Source organism: Crocuta crocuta, unplaced genomic scaffold, assembly GCF_008692635.1.
Source record: "Crocuta crocuta isolate KB4526 unplaced genomic scaffold, BGI_CrCroc_1.0 scaffold185, whole genome shotgun sequence".
NCBI classification, from domain to species: domain Eukaryota; kingdom Metazoa; phylum Chordata; class Mammalia; order Carnivora; family Hyaenidae; genus Crocuta; species Crocuta crocuta.
The window spans coordinates 342522-362641 of NW_027530518.1; the positions used below are offsets into that span (position 1 = coordinate 342522).

At 39.8% G+C, this 20120-nt stretch overlaps 1 pseudogene; it reads right to left on the reverse strand.

Annotated features, from left to right (window-relative positions):
• Positions 1 to 571: 571 nt before the first annotated feature.
• Positions 572 to 17607, reverse strand: LOC144234121 (olfactory receptor 2T33-like; annotated as a pseudogene).
• Between the last annotated feature and the right edge of the window lie 2513 nt (positions 17608 to 20120).

Consider the following 20120-nt stretch of genomic DNA (forward strand, 5'->3'; position numbering starts at 1 on the left):
ATGAGAATATAAGACATATTTAAGTTATGCACTTTCTCCTTTAGCATAGACCTGTATTTTAAATTAGAGCTAAAGAGTGATGTTCTTATTTGTCTCTCGTGGAATTCATTTGTTTAGTTCTTAAGTTCCATGCCTACAGTAAAAACATAGGAAAGAGTTCGAAATAAATTACTGAACAGAAATAAAATATACCTGGTTAGGGGACAAATTTTGGAGTCACATTTTAACAATTACTTGGTAATATTGGGAAAACATTTAACTTTTCTTGCTTCCATTTCCTCATTAGAAAATGAGACCCAAAGTATTTATATCATATGATTGTTACACAATACAAATTAATCTATATGAGTGCTTGTATGGGAGCAAGCAAATAGTCAGTGCTCAAGAAACAGTATCTCTCAATACGGTAGGCTCACTTAACTTTATCAAATTAACTATTATACTGATGAATTAACATTCTCTTCATGCATTACTAAAATAGAGATAATTAAAATGTGTTTAAAATGTTAACAAATGCAGAAAATTAGATTCATTTGGCACTGGGTAACCTTGAAGAATAGGACTAAGTTTGCTAAGGTTTTATATTTGCATATTTCCTCAGCCACATTTTCAAGGCTCCCTTGACTTCACTGTTCCTCAGACTGTAGATGAGAGGATTCAGCACAGGGGTGAAGATAGTATAAAAGGCTGACACAACCTTATCCTGGTTAGCTGACCTGTAGGATTTGGGTCGCATGTAGATAAAAATAGCAGCACCATCAAAGAGTCCCACCACAGAGAGATGTGAGGAGCAGGTAGAAAAAGTCTTTTTGCGGGCTTCTGTAGAATGCATCTGGAGAACTGCAGCAAGGATGAGACTATAGGAAGTTAGGATGAGGGAAAGAGGGACTAGAAGCATTAACACACAGCACATGTACATAACATTTTCAAAGACTGATGTGTCAGCACATGCTGAACGCACCAATATGGGGGTCTCACAGAAGAAATGGTCAATCTTATGAGCCCTAGAAAATGGAAAACTCAGGGTAGCAGCAGCCTGCATGAGTCCATCAGCTGCTCCCAGCCACCGAGACCCCACAGTCATTCTGAGACATAATTGCCATTTCATGAGGATGGGGTATCACAGTGGGTGGCAAACAGCCACATACCAGTCATAGGACATTGCTGCTAAGAGGAAACTTTCTCCACCACCCAGTGTGAATGAGACAAAAATCTGCAGCCCACAGCCAGCAGGGGAGATGGACCTCTTTCCAGTCAAGTAGTCAGCAGCCAGCATCATGTCCATGAGGGAGAGTTGGCTCAGTAGGAAGTACATGGGTGTGTGGAACCGGCGGTTCAGGAGAATCAGGAGAAGAATAAGGACATTGCCATTCAGAGAAGCAACAGTTATTGTCAGCACCACAATGAAGAGGAAAAGGTGGGGCCTTGTGTGATTAAAGAGTGTGAGGAGAATGAAATCTGTAGTCGTGTTTCTCTTCACGATTTGTGCTGGTCTGATACTGCAAATGGAAAAATAGGGAATGAAGGGGCTTTTACCATCTAAAACTGTTAGATTAACTTCATGACTTATTGACACCTACTGTATAAGGAGTCCAAGCTCCTGATTCAAAGTCCTACTTCTCAGTTTTAATGACTCTTCTTTACTTTACATATCCCTCCTGTATAGTTCATCATTTTAATATTTTAAATGAAGTCAGGCTATATACTTCACACTAAAGTTGACTGAGATAAAACATCAAAATGGATCAAAAGTGCAAACAATTGTCAAGGTCTGTATTGTAAATAGTTACAACTTGAAATGTTTAAAATTTGCAATATTAGTTGTATCCTTATTTGTATCATTATCATTGTGCTTTCATTATGGGTACATAAATGAAAATGAGCTAGTTGAGAAAATAAACATTCAGAAGTTTGTCATTTATATATGAATCACAGATGATTTTTTTTCAAATTTGAAGATCCTAACATCTTCAAATTAGTTTTTTTTTTTTTACAAATAGTTTATTGTCAAATTGGTTTCCACATAACACCCAGTGCTCATCCTCACAAGTGCCCTCCTCCATGCCCATCTCCTCCTTCCCCCCCCACACACCCATCAGTCCTCAGTTTGTTCTCAGCATTCAAGAGTCTCTCGTGGTTTGCCTCTCTTCCTCTCCCCCACTATTTCCCCGCTTCTCCTCCCCCCATGGTCCTCCGTTAAGTTCCTCCTAATCCTCCTGTACGTGCAAACATATGCTGGCTGTCTTTCTCTGTCTGACTTATTTCGCTAAGCATAGCACCCTCAAAGTCCATCCATGTTGCTACACATGGCCAGATTTCATTCTTTCTCATTGCCATGGAGTATTCCATCGTATAGATAAACCACATCTTCTTGATCCATTTGTCCGTTGATGGACATTTAGTCTCTTTCCATATTTTGGCTATTGTTGAGAGTGCTGCTATGAATATTGGGGTACATGTGCTCCTATGCATCAACACTCCTATATCCCTTGGGTAAATTGCTAGCAGTGCTATTGCTGGGTCCTAGGGGAGCTCTATTGTTAGTTTTTTGAGGAACCTCCACACTGTTTTCCAGAAGGGCTGCACCAGTTTACATGCCCACCAACAGTGTAGGAGGATGCCCGTTTCTCCACATCCTCGCCGTCATCTAGAGTCCTCTGATTTGCTCATTTTTGCCACTCTGACCGGCGTGAGGTGGTATCTCAGTGTGGTTTTGATTTGTATTTCCCTGATGAGGAAGGATGCTGAGCATCGTTTCATGTGTCTGTTGGCCATGTGGATGTCCTCTTTGGAGAAGTGTCTGTTCCTATCTTCTGCCCATTTCTTCACTGGATTGTTTGTTTTTTGGGTGTGGAGTTTGGTGAGTTCCTTATAGATTTTGGATACTAGCCCTTTATCTGATATGTCATTTGCAACTATCTTTTCCCATTCCGTTGGTTGCCTATTCGTTTTATGGATTGTTTCCTTTGCCATGCAGAAGCTTTTAATATTGATGAGGTCCCAATAGTTCATTTCTGCTCTTGATTCCCTTGCCTTCAGGGATGGGTCAAGTAAGAAATTGTTGCAGTTGAGGTCAAGGAGGTTGATTCCTGCTTTCTTCTCTGGATATTGATGGTTTCCTGTCTCACGTTCAGGTCTTTCATCCATTTTGAGTTTATTTTTGTATGGTATAAGAAAGTGGTCTAGTTTCATTCTTCTGCATGTTGCTGTCCAGGTCTCCAGGCACCATCTGTTAAAGAGGCTTTCTTTTTTCCATTGGATACTCTTTCCTGCTTTGTCAAAGATTAATTGGCCATACATTTGTGGGTCCAATTCTGCGTTCTCTATTCTGTTCCATTGGTCTTTGTGTCCGTTTTTGTGCCAATACCATACTGTCTTCATAATTACAGCTTTGTAGCGGAGGATAAAGTCTGGGGTGTGATGTCTCCTGTTTTGGTTTTCATCTTCAATATTACTTTGGCTATTTGGGGTGTTTTGTGGTTCCACGCAAATTTTAGGATTCTTTGTTCTAGCTGTGAGAAGAATGCTAATGCAATTTGGATTGGAATTGCATTGAATGTGTAGATTGCTTTGGGTAGTATTGAGATTTTACCAATATTTATTCTTCCAATCCACTTACCATGGAATGTTTTTCCATTTCTTTGTGTCTTCAATTTCCTTTATAAGTTTTCATCATACAGATCTTTTACATCTTTGGTTAGGTTTATTTCTATGTATTTTATGGGTTTTTTTTGTGCAGTTGTGAATGGGATCAGTTTCGTGATTTCTCTTTCTGTTGTTTCCTTATTGGAGTATAAAAATGCAACCTATTTCTGCATGTTGATTTGTACTCTCTGACTCTGCTGAATTCATGGATCAGTTATCTAGCAGACTTTTGGTGAAGTCTGTTGGGTTTGCCATGTAGTATCATGTCATCTGCGAAAAGTGAAAGTTTGACTTCAGCTTTGCCAATTCTGATGCCTTTTATTTCATTTTTTTGCCTGATTGTTCATGCTAAGGCTTCCAGCACTATGATAAAGAACAGCGGTTAGAGTGGACATCCCTGTCGTGTTCCTGATCTCAGGGGGAAGCTCTCAGTTATTCCCCATTGAGGATGATAATTAACTGTGGGCTTTTCATGAATGGCTTTTATGATGTTTAAGTAAGTTCCTTCTATCCCGACTTTCTCGGGAGTCTTTATTAAGAAAGGATGTTGCGTTTTCTCAAATGCTCTTTCGCATATACTGACAGGATCATATGTTTCTTATCTTTTCTTTTGTTAATGTGATGTATAACATTGATTGAAATGCAAATATTGAACCACCCCTGCAACCCAGGAATGAATCCCCACTTAAACACGGTGGATAATTAGTTTTATATGCTGTTGAATTTGATTTGCTAATATCATGTTGAGGAATTTTTCATCCATATTCATCAGGGATATTGGCCTGTAGTTATCTGTTTTGCTGGGTCTCTGTCTGGTTTGAGAATCAAAGTGATGCTGGCTTTGTAGAATAAGTCCGGATGTTTTCCTTCCATTTCCTTTTTTTGGAACTGCTTAGGAGGAATGGGTATTAAATCTGATTTAAATGTCTGGTAGAATTCTCCCGGAAAGTCATCTGGGCCAGGACTGCTATTTTTTGGAGATTTGTGATAATGTATTCAATTTCTTCAATAGTGACAGGTCTATTCAGATTTTCTATCTTTTCCAATTTGAGCTTTGGTAGTGAGTGTGTGTTTAGGGACTTGTCCATTTTTCGAAACTTTACAGTTTGTTGGCATGTAATTTTTCATAGTATTCCTTGTAATTGATTGTATTTCTTAGGGATTGATTGTAATAAATCCATTTTCATTCGTGATTTTCCCCGTTTGGGTGCTCTCTCTTTGCTTTTGGAGAAGCCTGGCTAGAAGTTTATCAATTTTTTTTTATTTTTTCAAAAACCAACTCTTGGTTTCATTGATCTGTTCAACTGGTTTATTGTTTGTTTGTTTGTTTTCTGTTTTGTATTAGCATTCTATATTGTTTATTTCTGCCTTGATCTTTATTATTTCTCTTCTTATCCTGGATTTGCAGTGTTTTTGCTGTTCTGCTTCTAATTCCTTTAGGTGCACTGATCGATTTTGTATTCTTGCTTTTTCTAGTTTCTTGAGATAGAGCTGGATTGCCATGTATTTTACTCTTAGGACTGACATTGCTGTGTTCCAAAGAGTTTGGATTGTTGTATTTTCGTTTTATTTTTCTCCACGTATTTTTAAAATTTCTTCTCTAATTGCCTGGTTCACCCATTCATTTTTTAGCAGAGTGTTCTTTAACCTCCATGCTTTTGGAGCTTTTCCAGACTTTTTCCTGTAGCTGATTTCAAGTTTCATAGCATTGTGATATTAAAGCATGCATGGTATTATCTCAATGCTTTCATATTTATCGAGGGCCGCTTTGTGACCCAGTATGATCTATCTTGGAGAATGTATCATTTGCACTCGAGAAGAAAGTGAATTCTATAGTTTGGGATGTAGAGTTCTAAATATATCTATAAAGTCCATCTGGCTCAATATGTCATTCAGATCTATTGTTTCTTTAGTGACTTTCTGTCTAGTTGATCTCTCCATTGCTGTAATTGGAGTATAAAAGTCCCTTGAAATTACCACATTCTTAACAATAAAATTCCTTATGTGTGTGATTAATTGTTTTATATATTCGGGTGCTTCCAAATTTGGTGCATAGACATTTAGAATTGTTAGCTCTTCCTGATGGATAGACCCTGTAATTATTTTATAATGCCTTTCCTATATCTTGGTACTGTCTTTATTTTTTTAGTATAGAATATTTACTTTATTGAATATAATTTGTTTACCATATATAATACGTAGTTTCAGTAAACACACAACTCTTTCTAATTTTTCCATGATACAAAATAGGGTTCACACAGAATGCAAGTTGCCATCTGTTGTATAAGCTCAGTGAATTATTTTTATTTATTTTTATTTTATTTATTTATTTTTTTACAAATAGTTTGTTCTCAAGTTGGTTTCCATATAACACCCAGTGCTCATCCCCACAAGTGCCCCCCACCGTGCCCATTCCCCCCTCCCCTCCACATCCATCAGTCCTCAGTTTTTGTCAGCATTCAAGAGTCTCTCATGGTTTGCCTCTCTCCCTTTCCCCCACCATTTACCCAATTCTTCTCCCCATTGGTCCTCTGTTAGGTTCCTCCTAATCCTCCTATACATGCAAACATATGATATTTGTCCTTCTCTGCCTGACTTATTTTGCTCAGCATAACACCCTCAAGGTCCATCCATGTTGCTACACAGGGCCAGATTTCATTGTTTCTCATTGCCATGTAGAATTCCATGGTATAGATAAACCACATCTTCTTGATCCATTCGTCCATTGATGGACACTTAGTCTCTTTCCATGTTTTAGCTATTGTGGAGAGTGCTGCTATGAACATTGGGATACATGTGCTCCTATGCATCAGCATTTCTGTATCCCGTGGGTAAATACCTAGCAGTGCTAATGCTGGGTCATATGGGAGTTCTATTGTTAGTTTCCTGAGGAACCTCCACACTGTTTTCCAGAGGGGCTGTTCCAGTTTGCGTTCCCACCAATAGTGTAGGAGGGTGCCCATTTCTCCAGATCTTCACCAGCATCTAGAGTTCTCTGATTTGCTCATTTTAGCCACTCTGACTGGCGTGATGTAGTATCTCGGTGTGGTTTTGATTTGTATTTCCCTGATGAGGAGGGATGCTGAGCATCGTTTCATGTGTCTGTTGGCCATCTGGATGTCCTCTTTGNTATCCGTCAGATCCATCTGGTCCACTGGGTCTTTCAAGTCCATTATTTCTTAGTGATTTTCTGTCTGGTTGACCTATCCATTGATGTAAGCGGAGTGCTAAAGTGCCCTGCTATTAGCACATTCTTATCTATAAGCTTGTTTCTNTTATTGTGTTCTCTGTGGGATTCATGCTTGTAGTGTTGTCTCTGGTACAGTGTGTTCATTGCAACAATTCCCTCATATAGTTTCCCTTAAGATCTCTTGTAGGTCTGGTTTAATGGTGATGAAACCTTCAATATTCATTTGTTTGGGAAGACTTTTATCTTTCTTATTCTGAATAACAGGCTTGCTGGATAAAGGATTTTTGGCTGCATATTCTTCCTGTTCATCACATTAAAGATTTCCTGCCATTCCTTTTTGGCCTGCCAAGTTTCAGTAGATAGATCTGCTACTACCCTTATGTGTCAACCTTTTTTATTTGGGCGTTTTTATCCCTAACTGCTATCAGAATTCATTCATTATCCTTATATTTTGCCAGTTTCACTATGATATGTCATGCGAAAGATCTATTCAAGTTATGCCCCCGAGGAGTTCTCTGTTCCTCTTGGATTTCAATGTCTGTTTCCTTCCCCAATTTGAGGAAGATCTCAGCTATGATTTGTTCAAGTACCCCTTCAATCCCCCTCTCTATCTCCTCTTCTTTCTCTGGAATTCCTATGATACAGATATTGTTCTGCTTGCTTGCTTTACTCAGTTCTTGAATTCTCTTTTCATGCTCCTGGATGAATTTATCTGTCTTTTTTTCTGCTTCCTCTTTTTCTATAATTGTATCTTCTAATTCACCTATTCTTCTCTCTGCTTCTTCAATTTGTGCAGTGGCCACCTCCATTTTATTATGCACCTTATTTATAGCATTATTAATTCATCATAACTATTTTTAAGATCCATGATCTTTGCAGCAATAGCATCTCTGATGTCTTCCATGCCTTTTTCAAGCCCAGTGATTAATTTTATGACTATTGTTCTAAATTCTTGTTGAGTTATGTTTCTTATATCTGTTTTGATCAATTCCCCCGCTGTCACTTCTTCTTGGAATTTCTTTTGGGGAGAGTTCCGTTTTATCTTTTTGTCTAGCTTTCTGTCTTTTGTAAGTTTTAAAAGCTTGTTATGTGCTCTGCACCTGCGACTACTGCTATATTAAAGGAAGCTCATAGACTGTCCAGGGCTTGGCCATTCAGGAAGTGTTCCTAAAAGAGTGTCCCTTGGTCCTTCTTGTTGTGACTTTGGGTATTTTATTTCCCTACTTACAGTGATATTTTGGACTCTCCACCTCATGTACTTTGGTTTGTTCCTTGAAGTAGCCCTGAAAAGTAAAACAGACAGATAAGCAAACATACAAACAAATCAAACAAGCAAGCAAAGTGACAAAAATAATAATGAACAAAAAACAAAGGACAATCTAAAAGCATAAAACTGGACATCACAGCTTCTAATAAAGAACACGGTGGAGGTAGTGCTGATGTAAGAGCATATACAAAGAGAGAAATGACAGGGATGGTGAGAAATAGGAAATGAACATTGACCAGGCAGAAAGACTAAAAGCCTTAATCCAGAGAGAGAAAAAGGAGAATGCAGTAGGAGGCGAAGAGAAAGAAATGAAGATAATGTTTTCCAGAGAAACACTATAGTCTGATTGTTCCAGAGAGAGACAGACAGACAGAGAGAAAGAGAGAGGGAGAGAGAGAGAGAGAGAGAAGGTAAAGAAGGATGTGTAGAACATGTATCAGGAGGATGGATTAAATATGTCTGTTTAAGCAAACCTATAACCAGAATAACCAGTCTAGAGGAGGGGAGAGATAAGGATGAGAAAAGGGATAACGTATCTGAATAGTAAGAATTGATCTAGAATTAATCACGGCAATACAGCAGCGCTGGTCTTGGGGGAGGAGATCTATGTCTTCAGTATCTATCCATTTCCCCCCCCCAAAAAAAAAGCAGCTCTCCAGTATAGATGGGTGTGGTTTTGTGTAGGCAGGTCTCGCCTCCACTGTGGGTCCCAAGGGTCTATCCCTGAGGTCCTGCCTTGGTGGTTGTGGGGAGAAATATGGCAAACCACCCCCCAGTCCCTTCTCCTCGGACCAGGCATCCCAAATCATTCCTTTGGATCTGTCCTCACTGTGCCACAGATGCAGACCAGGTGGGCCATCTATGCCCTATATCCAGCCATGTTCCAAGCTCTCACTCTGTGCATGTTAATGATGCTTCCTGAAATGTAATCCTGGAAGCTAGGCACTTTAGAGTAGGGGTTGGTTCCTCCTGATGCCTAACCCAGAAGTAACTTGTTTTGTCCCCCGGTCAGGGGATAGGATAAGATCCTTCTCAGTCCCGGACCGAGATTTTTCTCTTGCCTAGATACAATCCTACATTTCCCAAGACACTTTTCCTCTTTCCTTTGTCTCTCTGCAGAAGGGGATCCCTCCCCTCTAAGCCTCTGTGTCCCGGCCCATTTTTATCTCCCCCAGTTTGCAATCACACACCTATGAGGCTGTCTTCCTAACAGATTCCATCTCCTCTCCTCCCAGACTCTTTAGGTTCAGAGTCCTTTGGCCTGAGGTTCAGAGTCCTTTTTTGTTTGAGAGATGCCGGCAGGAATCCCTATTCCTCCCACATCTTGGCCCAATCCAATATTTTATTATTTTAAATCATGTAGTAAATGGAGTTGTATTCTTAGTTTCCACCTCAAATTGTTCATTGTTAATGTATAAAAATGCAACTGAATTTTGGTGTTTTGACTTTGATTTCTGGAACTTTGCTGAATTTGTTTATTATGTCTAACTTTTCAAGAAAAAATTTTTATTGTTTTATTTATATCTGTGAGAGAGAGAGAGAGACTGTGAGCAGGGAAAGGTCAGAGAGAGAGGGAGACGCAGAATCTGAAACAGGCTCCAGGCTCTGAGCTGTCAGCACAGAACCCGATGAGGGGCTCGAACCCACAAACCGTGTGATCATTACCTGAGCCGAAGTCGAGCGCTTCACCAACTAAGCCACCCAGGACCCCCTCATATATGGTCTTTATTAAGTTGAGTTGGTTTCCTTTTATTCCCAGTTTATTAAGAGCTCTTATCATGAAAGAGCGTTGAAGCTTGTTAACTATTTTTTCTGCATTATATAATATGAACATATAGTTCTTGTCTTTCATGCTGTTCACATGGTATTTTACATTTGCTGATTTTTTTTTCTCATGTTGAATGCTCCTTACTTTCCAGAAATAAATCCCACTTTGTTGTGATATATAATTCTTCCAAGGTGCTATAGAATTTACTGTGCTAATAATATTTTCTTGAGAATCAATACTCATCACGGGTATTGGTCTTTAGTTTTCTTCTCATATTTTTTCTGGTTCTAGTATCACTGTAATCCTGGCTCAGTTATTGTAATTTTCAGCTACAAATTTCTATTTCTTTTTTTTATGGTTTCTATCTTTTTGTCAGTATTCTCATCTTGCTCATGAACTTCTTTAACAAATTATTTTGAATTCTTCACACAGAAATTCAATTGTCAGCTTTTCTTTAGGATCCATTTCTGCAGTTTTATTTTGTTTCTTTAATTGAGTCATATTTCCTTCTTTCTTCTTATGCTTATTATCTGTTGTTGAGAATTAGCCATTTGGAAAAGTGGCCTCTTCTCTCGGTGTTTATGGACTGGCTTTTATTCAAGGGGAATACGTCACCAGTCAGCCTACCTAGAAGTTGGGACCTCTCCATTATTTCCTGGTGATATGGTCTCTGTACTTGAGTGTGTATTTTTAATCATCTCACTTTTCATAAGGTGCTTGTCCCTAAATTCTTCCCTGGAGTTTGTAATATTTTTCTCTCCCTAGAGTCTGTTTGTAGAACTACAGAATTTCTGTAGCTCTGGTGTTCTGTGACACTTGCCTACATTTTCAGTAACCTCTATACTACTGCAATTCTCACCAGTGCTCCAACTCTGGTGAGACAAGAACCTGTCCTTCAGGCAGCCCCCAGGCAAGCCAGAATGTTGAATTCATGTTCTACCCTAATTTCCATTCCTAGGTAAAAGTCACCATGTAATAGGTTTACTCTGATTTTGCCTTACAGCATTGAGTTTGGAGAGATCCATCTGTGCACAAAATGCCATGAACTTTTATGCCATTTTCAGTGGAATCCCATCTTTTTTTTCTGTTGGTCTGAGTACGATGCCATCTCAAGTGGTCTCTAGAGTTCTAACAAATGTATTCCAGTTTATATATTTCTAATAACTTGCATTTCTAAGGCGAATGAGGGCTTGGATATTAGTAGTCCACTATCTGCAGATAACACATCTATATTTGTCTTTTGACTGTCCTCACATTCTATTATTTTCTTGTAATGTCTTTATTAGGCTTTGGTATTAGGATATTGCTAATCTTATGTGTTTGTGGTGTTCCTTCTCTTTGCTTTTCTGGATGAGTTTGAGAACTGACATTAATTAACTGACATTAATTGTTCTTTAAATGTTTGGTATAATTTACCAGTAAGTGCATTATCTATTGGGTTTATTTTTTGTTTGTTTGAGAGAGTTTTCATTACTGATTTAATCTTCTTAGGAGTAAATAGACTATTTGGATTTTCTGTTTCTCCTGGTTCAGTCTTAGTAGATTGTACATTTCTAAGAATTTATCAATTTCATCTAGATTGTCTAATTTGTTGGCATATAATCATTCATAGCAGTCTCTTTAATCTTTTGTTTCTGTGGTATCATTTATAATTTCTCCTCTTTCATTTATAATTTTGTTGATTCGGGTTCTCTTTTTTTATAGTGTAACTGGAAGTTTGTCCATTTTGTTCATCATTTCAAAAATCTAATTGTTAGTTTTCTTTATCTCTTCTATTGTTTTTCTTTTCTCCATTTTATTAATTTTTGCTATAATCTTTCATTTTGTTTCTTCTGCTAACTTTGGGCTTAGGTTATTCTTTTTCTTGTTCCTCGAGGTATGAAGGTAAGGTTTTTTATTGGGGTCTTTTTAATTTTTGTTCTATATGTGTTTATGGCAATTAACTTCTCTTTTTTTTGCTAAACTGTTTTTGCTGTATCCCAACTGTTGGGGTATGTTATATTTCCTATTTTATTCGTATCAAGATACTTTTTCTAAATTTACCCTTTATCTTCCTCCATTGGCTGTTAAGGAGAATGTTGTTTTATATTTAGTTGTTTATACACATAAAGCTTCTGTCTAACAGCATGTTCAGTAGGCAACCACATGTGATTATTTAAATTAAAATAATTAAAATTACATAAAATTAAAAATTCAGTTTCTCAGTCACACTAGCCATGTATCAAATCTTTAATAACTATAATATAACCCCATTTTATAATCTCATGGCTACCGTATTGGACATTATTGATACAAAAGATTTCTATCAATGCAATAATTTCTATTGGTAATGTTGACCTAGAATTGTAGTTGTCAACTATGGGCAGTTTTGTCCCCTGTTGACATTTGGCAATGTCTGGGAACTTTTTTGGTTTTCACAAGTGGGAGCTTTGTTGTTCTACTTGTATCTAGTGGGTAGAAATCTGGAAGTTATTAAACATCTCATAGTACACAGGAGAGCCCTTCATAACAAAGACTCATCCAGCCCCAAATCCAGTAGTTATGATGGTGGAAACTGTGCCTTATACTGTATTAGCCTCCATGTTTTGGGGGGTTTTCCAGGCCTCTTCCTGTGATTGATTTCGAGTTTCATAGCATTGTGATCTGCAAGTGTGCATGGTATGATCTTAATTCTTTTTATTTATTGAGGGCTGCTTTATGTCCCAGTATGTGAATTATCTTAGAGAATGTGCCATGCGCACTTGAGAAGAATATGAATTCCATAGCCTCAGGATGTAGATTTCTAAATATATCTGTCAAATCCTTCTGGTCCAATGTGTCATTTAAGTCCATTGTGTCTATATTGATTTTCTGTCTAGATGATCTGTCCACTGCTGTAAGTGGAATATTAAAGTCCCCTGCTATTAGCATGTTCTTACCAATAAGACTGTTTCTATTTGTGATTAATTGTTTTATGTATTTAGGTGTTCCCATATTTGGTGCGTAGACATTTATAATTGTTAGCTCTTCTTGATGGACAGGCCCTTTAATTGTTATATAATGCTCTTCTTCATCCCTTGTTACTGTCTTTACTTTAAAGTCCAGTTTGTCTGATATAAGTATAGCTACTCCACTTTTTTTGGACTTTCAGTAGCATGATAGATAGTCCTCCATCTCCTTACTTTCAATCTGAGGGTGTCCTCCTGTCTAAAATGAGTTTCTTGTAGACAGAAAATAGACAGATTTTGTTTTTGTATCCATTCTGCTACCCTATGTCTTTTGATTGGGGCACTTAGCCCATTTACATTCAGTGTTATTATTGAAATATATGGGTTTAGAGTCATTGTGTCATTTGTGGGATTCATGCCTGTGGTGTGTCCTAGCATCTTGCGTTCCTTGCAACATTTCCCTCATAGAATGCCCCTCAGGATTTCTTGTAGAGCTGGTTTAGTGATGACAAATTCTTTCAATTTTTGTTTATTTGGAAAGACTTTGATCTCTCCTTCTATTCTGAATGACAGGCTTGCTGGATAGAGGATTCTTGGCTGCATATTTCTTCTGTTCATCACATTGAAGATCTCCTGCCATTCCTTTCTGGCCTGCCAAGATTCAGTAGATAGGTCTGNAATCTCATTTATCGCATTTTTAAATTCATCATAAGTATTTTTAAGTTCCATGGTGTTTGTAGCCATAGTTTCTTTGATGTCCTCCATGGTTTTTTAAGCCCAGCGATTAATTTTACGATTATTGTTCCAGATTCTTGTTCAGTTATTTTGCTTATATCTGTTTTGAGCAGTTCTTTAGCTGTCAATTCTTCCTGGAATTTCTTTGGAGGAGAGCTCTTTCGTTTCATCATTTTGGTTAGCTTTCTATTTCTTGTTAGTTTCAAAAGCTTGTTATGCACTCTGCACCTATGAGCGCTGCTGTACCAAAGAAGGTTCTTTGACTGTCCAGGGCCTGTCCGTTCAGAAAGTGTTCTTTGAATAGTATCTCTTGGTCTCTCTTGTTGAGACCTTGGTTATTTTATTTTCCTACTTGTAGTGGTATTTGGGAGTCTCCACCATGTGTCCTTTGGCTTGTTTCTTGAGGTAGCCCTGGAGAAGAAAACAGACAAACACATAGGGAACAAAGGCACACAAATGCACAGACAAATCCCACAAACACGCAAACTGAAAGGGAAAACGAAAAAGAAAAGAGAAAAGAGGGAAGGCGGATAATAAAAAATAAAAATACATAAAAAAGAAAAAAAGAAAAGGAAAAAAGAAGAAACCCAATAGACAAAGAACAGTTTAAAGCATATAACCAGATTTCCCAGCTACAGATAAATAGCCAGGTGTATGCAGTGCTGGTTGAAGAGCATAGAGAAAGAGAGAAATGACAGGGCGGGGATGAGGCGAAATTGGAAATGAAAAGAGCAAGAAGAAGGAATAAGAAGCTTTTTTCAAGGAGGGAAAGAGTGGAACATGGTTAGATAAGTGGAGAAAGAAGTGACTGTGGTGTTATCCAAAGAAAGTATATAGTCTGATTATTCCAGAGAGAAAGAGATGAAAAGGTAGGTACGTGTAGAATTATATCTAGAGAATGGATTAAATGTGATTGTTTAAGCAAGCCAGTGACCAGAATTAATCAGGGCAGTGTATCCATGTTAGCAGGGATGGGCATGGTTTGATCCAATGCATCGCGAGGAAGTCCTGCCTTGGCGGCTGTGGGGAGAAGCGTGGTGGCGCTCCCGTCCCTTCTTGAACCAAGGGCTGCAACTCACTTTTTTTGGTGTGTAAACTCCCTGCGCCTGGGGGCGCAGCCAAGGTGGGTCATGCTCTATATCCCAGGCCTGGTCTCGTTTCCAGATCCCAGTCCGCGCGCCCCACTGAAATTGCTGGAAACACAAACTCGCAGGTGATCCCCTCAGGGCAGTCCCAAGCCTCTTGCCTTCCCCCTGGGGATTGAGCCAGAAGCCGCTGCTCCTGTCTTTTCCAGGTTGGGTTCGTGAGCGAAGAGCATTTTCATCCATCCAGGGATCGCCTGGGATGAGTGGGTCCCACCTAGGGTCAGCTGGAGAGCAGGAAACCGGTCCCTCTGTGTCCCGTTGCCAGAAACACGAACTCGCGGGCAAATCTCCCAGTTTTAAGCCCTTGGCCTGCCCTCTAGGGATCCACCCAAGCCAGAAGCACAAAGGCGCAGCCGCCACATGTCCCTTCCAGGTTGAGCTGACAAGGGGGGAGCAGTTTCCCTGGGGTTCCCTGCGATGAGTGAGTCCCACCCGGGGTCAGCTGGAGAGCAGAAAACCAGTCTCCCTGTGTCCCGTCGCCTGAAACATGAACTCATGGGCAAATCTCCCAGTTTTAAGCCCTTGGCCTCCCCTCTAGGGATCCAGCCAAGCCAGAAGCACAAAGGCACGGCCACCGCGCATCCCCTCCAGGTCGAGCTGCGAGCAGGGAGCCTAAGATACTACTTTTCAAAAAATCACTTTCTCTCATATTAGAGATTCTTTGACTCTGCACATAAAGACAACTCCATGTTCCCAGTTCATTTCGGTTTCAACGTCAAGGTAATTGCTGTTTGCTGAAAGGCTTTACGCAAGTAATTGTTCCTCTCTTTTTGAAAGGCCAATTCTATGACATTTTTAGCCCTTAGTCCTGCTGACCTCACTAAGCATTTGGTGTCTAGAAAGAAAAAAGGGAGAAGAAAGGGGGGACAAGGAAGATTGGAGAAAAGATGAGGCAGAGAAAGTAGTGTGTGTTACAGGCATGGCCTTTTAGCTCCAGTATCTGCACTTTGTCTACAAGTCCTCATCTTTTAATGCACAGGATGGTTGCTAATGGGGCTGCTTCAGTCCCTGCAAGCCTTCCCACTCTAAGGGTCTGAACTGCCCTGTGTAGAAGGTGTCTGGAGGCAGGAGAACAAGCAGCAGCATAGTGAGACTGGTGGAAACCCTGGTTGTGCAGGCCTGGATCTGCTGCTACAAACCAGGAAATGGCTAGTGTCCCCTAAGAACGTCAACCTGAGGTCCATCATAAGGGCTTCAGGTTTCTTATCCTTGAAATATGGGCTCCCTTCCTGGCCCACACAGAGCATAAAAAGTACCTCACCCCTCAAAGATCAGATCTTCTGTGTCCTAACCTCTAGTACAGAGGTTGGTGGAGTCAATGTCCAGGAAGTGAGATTGGAGTGAATCTTTAATGCAGTCTGAACTCAAAAGTCTAAGGGCAGTCTGCATAGAAATGGCTTCTGTAATAAAGCCTGTTTTTTCCCTCTGGGTTGGGATTATTCTCATGTGGACGTTGGGCCAGAGTGACACAGGATAGCAGTAGAGCCCACTTTACCTATCTGTCTGTTCTCACAATCAGGGATGTGCCTCATTGCCCTGCTCCATCCCACTAGAGAGCTTCTTTTGACAGCTGAACACACCTGAAAGTCTTAATTAGGGCCTCTAGATCTCTGTGGGTTCTGGTCCTGGATGCCTGTGAACTGCTCTCCTCCCTTTACTACATCTGAATTCTCACAGGTCTCCTTGATGTTTACAGTTATCATGTCCCTTCAAGCTCAGGGCCTTGTGCCTGCAGTTCTTTTTCTCTTCCTGGGACATCCTATTTCCAGCTGTCTATAAGCCTCCCCCCGTCTTTTTTCAGGCCATCTGTCTTGTGAGCCTTCACTTATCATCCATCTTAAATATAAACCCCAGGGACGCCTAGGTGGCTCAGTTGGGTAAGCATCCAACTTCGGCTCAGGTCATGATCTCGTGATTCATGAGTTCAAGCCCCATGATAGGATTTGTGCTGACAGTTCAGAGCCAGGAGTCTACTTCATATTCTGTGTCTCCTCTCTCTTCCCCTCCCCTGCTCATGCTCTGTCTTTCTCCGTCTCTCACAAATAAATAAACATTAAAAATTTTTAAATAGTATCCCCAGTCCTACTCCTTCACTGCATTCTCTGTCCCTTATCCAGGATGGCCCCTATCACAACCTGATGCCATCTTGCATAACTACTTGTTTGCTGAACTGTCATCTTTCTCCTCCAGTTGGAACAAGTGCTGTGAAGGCCAGGAGTTGAGTGTGCCCATTGCCAGTCCCTGGGAAGTGCCTTCTCATGGTTGATGCTCATTAAACATAGGTATTTCTTGTCATCCATTTAGTTCCTAATGCACACAGAGAGTTAGGATAGCAGAGGTTTCCATATTTTCTAAATTCTGCTTGGCTTCAGAATTGCAGCTAATATATAGGAAGGTGTCTAATATTGAGGGAGATATCTAAAAATCTGTAGGGATCTGTTCAGGTCCTGAATTTGGGTAGTGAGAATTCAAGAAGGGAGAGTTTGAGAATTTGGGAGAGAAGGAACTTATATTTCCCAAACTAATAAGGACAAGGGAAGACATAGTTAAGACTGAAGGATGAAATTTGAGCTACTGGGGCCATTGAGTCAGATGACATCAGTGGTTGTCACTTCAGCAGCCCAGGCTTCCTGGTGGTGTTTACTGTTTTCTAGGTAACGACAGTGGCAACTGGATTTATCACCAAAGGGGATCTTCTATTAAGAACACTTTATTTAAGAAGGAAAGATGTATGGAATGTCTAGAGTGCTTCCTATTATTAATTACTTTTTTACTTGAAAGAGTAATCGGTGTTTGTCTGGAAAATTCACTTATTACCTGGCACTGTGCATGGTGGTGCTGAGTCTGAGATGCTGTTCAACCTCAGATGCTTTGAAGTGGGAGTGCCCTCCGCTCAGATGGTGCTTTAACAGAATTTTCTGCTGAAACATTGTCTCCTGTGTGGCCTCTTTCCATTTTGTTTCTTGTCATTGCAGCAGCCTCACTGTTGGGAGAGGTGTCTGTTGAAAGCTGAAGTCCGTGAAGGTACTTAAGGTTCTGAACGCATTGGAGGAGGAAGAGTCCAGCCAACCACAGAGGAGATCTTCACTACACCACCTGACAATGTTGCAGGAGAATTCACTGATGAGGAGTCAGATGATGAAGATGGTAGCCCAATACTGTGATGCCTGAGGATCCTGGCACTGAGGAGAAGGAAGATGACATACAGCTGCAGTCAGCCATGAAAAGAAAGAAGTCAGTAATGGAACCTCAGTGTGTTTAGGCCAAAAGAGATATCCGACCCAACTTCAGCAGTTGGACTGCATCAGATCCTCATAGAGATGATCTCAAAAGCCAGGCATCGAGTCCTGTGGGGCTCTTTGAACTGTTTTTTTTTTTTTTTAATTTTTATTTATTTTTGAGACAGAGGGAGATAGAGCACGAGCTGGGGAGGGGCAGAGAGAGAGGGAGACACAGAATCCGAAGCAGGCTCCAGGCTCTGAGCTGTCAGCACAGAGACTGATGTGGAGCTCGAGCCCATGGACCGTGAGATCATGACCTGAGCCAAAGTCAGACGCCCAACTGACTGAGCCACCCAGATGCCCCTGAACTGTTTTTTGATGAAGGAACAATTAATTTCATTGTTAATGAAATCAGTTATTATGCTTGGCAGAAAAATATCAACCTGGGGCTCATGGCCCTGGAATTAAAGTATGTTTAGGGTATTTTGATTTTAAGTGTGTATATATCCTATCCAAGAAGGATGTTTTGGAAAACATCTCCCAATTCACTTTATCATCTTGTGCCTGATGCACAAAGATTTGAACTAGTTTGAACTAGTTTTTGTGGCTGATGCACAGAGTTGACAGGTCTTCTCATACATAAATGCATTTTGCAGACAACAATGACCTGGATGACAGTGATAGGTCTGCCAAGGTCAGGTCTCTCATGATCTGGTTGATTTGCAATTTCCAGATCATGTTTTCTTGGAAGAGTCCTAAAACTTTGGTGAATCCATGTGTGAACATGAATTTGGATACCAGGGGTCCAAGCAGCTGCCTGCAGGGAAGCCCATGTGACTGGGCTACAAGTCCTGATGTGGGACAACCATCAGGGGCTATCTGGAGTGGTTTGAGCCCTCACAATGTTCCAAGTCAGACAGGGGGTTGGACCCAAGAGATAGTCAGGTGGTAAAATTTGTGGATGCACTTCAAGAGTGTTACTGTATACCATACCACATTTTTTATAAGGTTTTTACAAGTGTTAAACTCTTGTCTATTTTGAAAACAGAGGTGAAGGCCACAGGAATGGTTTATGAGTACAGGACTGAGTGATGTTCCCTCAAAGATCCCAAAAAACTTAAGAAAGTGATGGGTGTTCATTTGGTTAAAAAGTTGATGAGAGTGAAGAGATCATCATGTGCTGTTATCATGATAGTGTACTCAACAAAAGCTCAACTGCTATGGGCATAGAGCCAGTGGAGCTGACCAGCCATAATTCAGAAACAGCCAAAAAATGGACCTAGATCCATCAACCATCCCTGGTGAAGCTGTGCCAGGAGAAGGTGGGGAGAGTCAGCAGAACAAACAAGAATATTGCCAAGTACAAGGTGAGGATCTGAGGCATGAAGTCGTACTGAAGATTGTTTGGGTAATTATTGATGCCAAACTCAAAAATGAATGGCAGTTGAAAACAATCTGCAGCCATGATGCCTAGGTGGACCCCTGTCCTTCCACAGATATATGGCCTCAATGTAAGTAAGATATAGATATAGATAGATATAATTTCTTCACCGATTTAAATTTTGCCTTTAATTCCTGAAATTTAGGGGAAAGTATTGAAACATAGAAAGTATTTTGGAAAACCTAGTGGTATACATTCCAGAAGAATAAAAGAAATACATGTAAAAATTTGGACCTATCAAAAATCAGAAAAAGTTGAATATCTTCTTTATTTGGGAAAGAAGTTTCTACAACAGCACAAATTTAAGAGGAGCACATCAATACACTCAGATATATAAAAACTGAAATTGGTATTCATTTTCAAAGTTAAAACGCAAATAAATTGATAAAATATATTCCAGATTATTACATTACAGTAATATCCTCAGGGAATAAAGATCACATAAACACCTAGATGACAAGGGTAAAATGTACATTATTATATAAAAATAAATGATCAAAGATAAAAACAAATGAACAGTCAATATATGTAAGAGGCTCCACTCTGCTGGCAATGAAATTCAAAGAAAATTTAAGTCTCTTTAAAGAAGATATCTTTTTTTCATAATATGCTTTTATTACTTGTATGCCATTACTTTTGATGTAAGTGAAGAAAGGTGACCAATTCATGTTGTACCTTAGGGAGTATAAATCTATACAACCTTTCTGAAGGCAATTTGATAAAGTCCATCCAAAATTCTCAAAAGTGTTCATACCTATAAAATAAATCAGATGTTTAGTAC